Genomic DNA, 7,774 nt, shown 5'->3' on the forward strand with positions numbered 1-7,774 from the left:
GACAAACCACAGGGACGATAATAGTAATTAACTCCTTTGTTAAATAGGATAGAAATTAACATGTTAAACTTGCACTCTACGCTTTTTTCTACTTTTCGAAAACACTTAATTACATTTTTTTCAACAAAATTGACTAATTCACTTTTTTCTACGACACAAATTAAATAAGTGTTGATAAAATACCCACCTTTTTTTCTATTGATCAAAATAACATGTTAATTTCTATTGAAGTATACTTCGTTAAACGATTAAATAATTTAAGTTCTAGTGAGCCCTTAAAGCCCATGCAATGCTTCTCTTTAGGACCTATATATACAGGTGTTATATAAAACCGGTTTGCGCCTGTCAAACTCGTTCCAAACCTGAAATCGATCCAACAAAAGAACTAGTTTTGGCCCAATCGGTTTGGGCCAGACCCAACCCATAGGTTTGGCACCAATCGATAGTTTGGTTCTTTGAAAACAGTCTGAAAACAAGTAAAAATTTGGTAACAATCGGTTTTTTCCCAAATTGGTTTATAACTTGTCCACAATCGATTTGATAGGTTCGAACATTTTCCCTCTTAAACAAGTTTATAACCTGAACCGGTTTGACTCTATGATTAAAAAAAAAACCCGATTTTGTACACCTCTACCTACATAGGATAAGTCATAAACTCTACCTGGATAGGATAAGTAATAAACAGGTCAAAACCGACCGAACCGGTTAAACTGTTGTAAATCGGTCGTTTCGACTCACAGTTTGAGAAACCGATTTTAACGATTTAGTTCAAGATATGAAATTTGAAATCACTCTACTTTCATAGTTTTACACCTAGAGAATCTTCAATCAAGTTTTTACTTGTCCAATTATATTTCTTTTTGTAAGTGTGTTCTTGTGCTTCTTGAATCCTATTGAGAATTTAGAGTTAAGACACCAACTCTATGCATAACGTTTGACAACGTTTGCTTGACGGGTGAGATCTAATATCTCCTTTTATCATTTTCATCTATGTTTTTTTTTTTTTCTTATGTAACGGATCCATGATTTTTTTCTTATGGTTTCACATTTTTTCAATGATCAAATTACTCACATTAGAACTTTGACATAATAAACTAATAAAGTACGAAATTATAATAAAAATACATGAACATAATGAAAACACTAATTCGTTTATAACTTTCTTTTCAATAGTAGTTCCATCAACCCTAAAATTCATGTTTTAACAAAACAAAATCACAAATTATAAATTTATATTCAAATTGATGTTCAAAGAACACCAAATTATAAGTTATAAGGCTTCATCTGATCAGGGAAAACCATGTAGCATAACAATTTATAAAAAATGCATAACCATGATTTAGTGACCATAAACTATCTGACTAGCCTGTTGTGCATTACATAAAAGGGCAACACCACCAACTAAAGGCTTGTGTTTTAAGAACATGTGTAGTGGTAACTTGTTATAATGCCTCCACCATGGGGTATTGTCACACCCCCAAAATCCACCTGCGGAATACCACCGCTTGGGAGCGTGACTGACCAGGATCAAGCCATCAATCATATCAAACATAGCATTTAATATAAAAGTAATTAACGTAAGTCACCATGACATGATTGATGTTCCAAAACCAAACATCGTTTTAATAGCGGAAGCAATGTAAAATAAATCCAAATAAAGTTATAAGTTCAATAGTGTTCATGATCCATCTGCCCACAACGACCTGCTCCTCCCTGTGCAAGCTCCGTAAAGTACCTAAGGTCCTGCAAGGCATGCAGCAAATAATCAACAAACTAGTTGAGCGAGTTCACAGAAAGTAAGTTCATAATGTAATGCATAAGTATAGCTAGTGGGGGCTTCCCATACTAGTGTGTAATATAGGTGGGGGCTTCCCATGTTTATCTTGGCTAATGAGGGCTTCTCATTAACGGTACTTACTAGACTAACTTCCGACCATGTGTTCTTCTTTACCGAGAACAGGAAAACGTACAGGGTCACGTAGGCTTTACGTGACGTGCCCTTCCCCGAGGACAGTGGTACGCGTGGGGGCTACGTAGGCTTTACGCAGCGTGGCCTTCCGACCTGGAAGCCAGTAGATGGTATTGGGTTACGTAGGCTTTACGTAACGTGTCCTTCCCGACCCGGGAGACATATGGCAAATATACTGGGTTACGTAGGCTTTACGTAACGTGTCCTGACTAACCTGAGGACGATGGTCTATAGTCTGGTATATGCGTAAGTACGAGTAATCATTCCATATCCAACATATCCAACCCAATTCCCAACCCGGGAATCCCATGCCTTGGCTGTGTGAACTCACCTTGGTTTGCTCGGCAGATACACAGAAAGTACAAGTAGCAAGTAAATGGTCACTCACGTCCTATCATGGTTATTATACGAGTCAGGTTTGTATATAGCACGTATATAGTAATCACGTTTAGTCATGGTAAGCATGTACGCATGTAAGCAGATAAGACATAGCATGTGGGGGTCCAATTGTCTAAGTCCAACAATACCCGGCCCAATAGCATAACAGTCCACAAATTCAAATCGTTGGGCTCAATGGATTGGGCCCGTGACAGTGAAGGCCCAACAGTGTGCGTGTAAACGATGGTCTCGAGTCGCAACGGAGATCTCGAGTCGCAACCGGAGATTACGAGTCGCAACAGCTGGTTGCGAGTCGCAATGGAGATCTCGGTTCATCATGGTCTGGTTACGAGTCGCAACGGGACTCGCAACCGTGGTTTCGGCTGATGCTGTTGTGGTTTCGAGTCGTGACCACGAGGTATCGACTCGCAATCTGAGTCGTAACCGTGTGACGAGTGTGTAACTGGTTTCCATAATTCCTGTAACAATCATCCCGTGATTCCAGCTAACACTTAGGCAGTTTCGGAAATCAGATCAAACAAGGGTTATTCAACATTCAATCATATTCATAATGTCTTCAAATCTTCATCATTTAGCAAATTCATAACCGTATCAAATCAATAATCGGATTATCAACCAACACTAAACCGAATCCTAATCATAACACCATCCTAGCATGCACCCTAATTCGCATGTGCAAACAGAATCATCTCAGCCGATTACAAACATCAATTCGGACCAATTAACAAATCACTCATGCAACCTATTTCGTATGAAAACATGATCATCATTCACAGAAACCGATTAGCAAGAACACAATCAAATACTCATACCAACCGAATACTAAATCATACAATCCGATTTATCATGGCATCACCTAAGCATAAAACACAGAATCATAGATAATATACTAACCGATTACACGTAACGAGATGTGATCCGGACAAGAGGGTGATCGGATGGCCTTGTGCCGTCGGTTCCTAAGCAAGCCGAGAGAGAGAGAGACGAGATAGAGGAGCTAGGGTTATGTGTGTGTTTCCTTGTGTTGTAACAAATGAGAGGAAAACAAGACCCTTAGTTTTGGTATAGTGGTTGCGAGTGGGGAGTGGGCCGAGCCCACTCGGTTACCTAATGGACCGAATGTAAGGTGTAAAGCCCAAAGGCTTGTGTGACCGGTTATCGTGTGCAGTTTGGGTTCGGTTCAATTAACATACAAATATATATCACACAATACACATAACGACATCTCATAAATCACGTAATATTCATTAGTTCAAAACGTCACATAAACACGTAACGATACATCAAGCGAGCCTAAAGTTCGAGTTGTCACATTATCCCCAACTAATTGGAAATTTCGTCCCGAAATTTGGTATGCACTCACTGAGGAAGCTAGGTAAACTGTACTGTTCACTGATTTTCCTGGGGTGTCACATCCTCCCCCCGTTGATCTGGAATTTCGTCCCGAAATTCCGAAGTAGTAGCTTCAGCCTCAGTAGTGGTTGCCTTGTTCCCGAATAACTGGGGGTACTTTTCTGTCATCCTGTCTTCGCGTTCCCAGGTGTACTCTGGGCCACGTTTGGAGTTCCAACGAACTCGAACAAGAGGGATTCTCTTGTGTTTGAGGACCTTCACATCCCGGTCTGTGATTTCAACTGGTTCCTCGACGAACTGCAACCGCTCGTCGATGGTGAGTTCCTTATAAGGAATGATAAGATTTTCATCTGATAGGCACTTCTTTAAGTTTGATACATGAAAGACATTGTGAACTGCCCCGAGTTCAGCTGGTAGGTTCAACTTGTAGGCTACCTTGCCAATCTTTTCTAAGACTTCGAATGGTCCGACGTACCGCGGATTCAGTTTGCCCCGTTTGCCAAAACGTACCACACCCTTCCAGGGTGAAACTTTCAATAAAACCCGGTCCCCGACCTCAAATTCCAATGACTTTCTACGCTTGTCCGCGTAGGCTTTCTGACGGTCGCGTGCTGCCGCCATGCGTTGTCGTATCTGTGCAATCTTTTCTGTGGCGTCCACTACAATCTCTGGACCCGTGATCTGACTATCCCCCACCTCTGCCCAACAGAGAGGTGACCGGCATTTACGCCCGTACAATGCCTCGAATGGAGCGGCTTGAATGCTGGTGTGATAACTGTTATTATATGAGAACTCCACCAAAGGGAGGTGCTTTTCCCAGCCGTTGCCGAAATCGATGACGCATGCCCGAAGCATGTCTTCAAGTGTTTGGATCGTACGCTCAGACTGCCCATCCGTCTGAGGGTGGTATGCTGTGCTCATGTCTAGTCGTGAGCCAAAGGATTTGTGCATCGCTTGCCAAAGTTCTGACGTGAATCGTGCATCGCGATCCGAAATGATCGATGTGGGCACCCCGTGCCTCGAGACAACTTCTTTAAGGTATACGTCTGCAAGAGTGGAGAACTTGTCCGTTTCCTTTATAGGTAGGAAGTGTGCAGACTTGGTGAGTCGATCAACTATGACCCATATTGTATCGTTCCCACGCTGGGATCTAGGTAGGCCTGTAACGAAATCCATGGAAATTTCTTCCCATTTCCACTGAGGTATCTTAGGCTGCTGAAGCAGACCAGCTGGTTTCTGATATTCGACCTTGACTCTTGCACAGGTCAAGCATTTTCCAACGTACGTAGCGATGTGGGCCTTCATACTAGGCCACCAGTAAGTAGTACTGATATCGTGGTACATTTTATCCGACCCTGGATGTACCGAATAGCGAGACTTGTGAGCTTCATCCATCACAAGTTCGCGTAAACCGCCATGGAGAGGGACCCAAATCCGGCCCGTTACATAATAGGCGCCATCTGCCTTCTGTTCCATTTGCTGTCGTGAGCCGCGTAAGGCTTCAGCCTTGACGTTTTCGGGCTTCAATGCTTCTACCTGAGCATTTCGTATCTGTGCTGGAAGGCTAGACTGAATCGTAAGCTGTAGCGCTCGCACGCGCTTCGGTAAAGTGTCCTTTCGACTAAGGGCATCAGCCACAACATTGGCTTTGCCTGGATGATACTTGATAGCGCATTCGTAGTCATTAAGTAACTCGACCCATCGTCGTTGACGCATGTTCAAATCCTTCTGCTTAAGGATATGCTCGAGACTCCTGTGATCGGTGTAAATCGTGCACCTGGTACCGTACAGGTAGTGTCGCCATATCTTAAGCGCAAAAACAACAGCTCCCAGCTCTAAGTCGTGCGTCGTGTAGTTCCGTTCGTGAACCTTGAGTTGACGAGAGGCGTAAGCAATAACCTTGTCGCGCTGCATCAGCACACATCCCAATCCCCGAATGGATGCATCACAATAAACCACAAAGTCATCCGTGCCCTCTGGCAAAGAGAGGATAGGTGCACTGCAAAGTCTATCCTTCAGGTGCTGAAAAGCAGTCTCCTGGGGCTCTCCCCAGCGATAGGTAACACCCTTCTGTGTCAGTAGCGTAAGCGGCTGAGCAATCTTCGAAAAGTCTCTAATAAACCGTCTGTAGTAACCTGCCAGACCCAAGAATTGGCGTATTTCCGTTGGCGTACGCGGTGCAGGCCAGTTCCTGATCGAATCTACCTTGGATGGATCAACATGGATCCCATCCTTGTTTACTACATGGCCTAAGAAGTGGACTTCACGAAGCCAGAAGTCGCATTTAGAAAGCTTGGCGTACAACTGTTCCTTCCGAAGGAGTTCCAAAATAAGACGAAGGTGTTGCTCGTGTTCCTCCTGACTCTTGGAGTAAATCAGAATGTCGTCAATGAATACTATGACGAACTTGTCGAGATAGGGTTTGCACACCCTGTTCATAAGATCCATAAATACAGCAGGCGCGTTCGTTAGCCCGAATGGCATGACGAGAAACTCGTAGTGACCGTAACGAGTTCTGAATGCAGTCTTGGAGACGTCCTCATCCCGGACTCTCAGCTGATGATAACCAGACCTCAAGTCTATCTTCGAGTAGTAACACGACCCTTGCAACTGGTCGAATAAGTCGTCTATGCGTGGAAGAGGATAACGGTTCTTCACCGTCACCTTGTTGAGTTCCCTGTAGTCTATACACATCCTGAACGTACCGTCTTTCTTTTTCACAAAAAGCACTGGAGCTCCCCAAGGCGAAGAGCTTGGTCGTATGAAACCCTTTTCCAAGAGTTCTTGTAGTTGCTTAGACAGTTCCTCCAATTCTGATGGAGCTAGACGATATGGTGCGCGAGCTATTGGTGCTGCTCCCGGAGCGAGCTCGATTTGAAATTCGACCTGACGATGAGGCGGTAAGCCAGGTAAGTCTTCAGGAAACACCTGAGGGTAATCACGTACAATTGGAATATCCTCCAATTTCTTTTCCTTTGCTGATGCGTCTGTAACGAGAGCCAAAATAGCTGTGTGACCTTTACGTAAGCACTTCTGAGCCTTCAAGAAAGAGATGATGCCAACCACAGCACCACTCTTGTCGCCTTGAACTTCTAGAGGTTCCTGACCCGAACGAGGAATGCGAATAACCTTTTCGCTGCATAAGATTTCTGCCTGGTGTTGGGAAAGCCAATCCATCCCAATCACGACGTCGAAGCTACCCAAAACTATGGGAATGAGATCAATGGAGAAGGCTTGACCAGCTAGGATAAGATTACAACCCTGAACTACGTGCGTGGCTTCTAGACTTTTACCGTTAGCTAACTCTACTACATGTTTGGTGGGTAAAAGTGTTGGTGCACGTGTTAGCAGTTGACACATTTTCACAGACATATAGCTTGTATCCGCACCCGAATCAAACAAAACAGTAACGTAAATATTGTCGAGGAGAAACTTACCCATGACAACGTTGGGATCGTTCACTGCGTCGCCTCGACCTAGCACAAAAGCGCGACCACGAGCTTCATTGCCGTTGTTGTTGTTGTTTCCCCCGTTGTTGTTGCCGTTGCCCTGGTTGTTGTTGTTGCGATTCTGGTTCAACTGAGGGCAATCGCGTTTGAAGTGACCTTCAGCCCCACACTGGAAACACCCCCGGTTTCCACGCTGTGGCTGCTGCTGCTGCTGCTGGTTCTGTGGAGCTGGTTGCTGAGGCTGCTGATTCTGATTCGCAGGCCGTGGACTCCTACAGTCCTTGGCCTCGTGCCCCATCTTAAGACACCTTTGACAACGACCCTTGTTACACGGGCCGTGGTGATGCCTGTTGCAGTTGTGGCACCTAGGTTGACTACCCTGATATCTCCTCTGTCTGTGACTACCAGAGGATTGCTGACTGGGGCTCTGGTAGTGGTCAATCTTCTGCTGCTGAGATTGCGGCTGAACAGATGCTGAACTTTTACTGGAATCTCCATCCCATTTTCTTTTACTGTCACCAGATGTAGCAGGAGTAACTGAGGTGGTGACGTTAGCAGTAGCATTAACACGCTTGGGCAGTTTATTCTGATCCACTGCCTGATC

Source organism: Helianthus annuus, chromosome 5, assembly GCF_002127325.2.
Source record: "Helianthus annuus cultivar XRQ/B chromosome 5, HanXRQr2.0-SUNRISE, whole genome shotgun sequence".
NCBI lineage: Eukaryota > Viridiplantae > Streptophyta > Magnoliopsida > Asterales > Asteraceae > Helianthus > Helianthus annuus.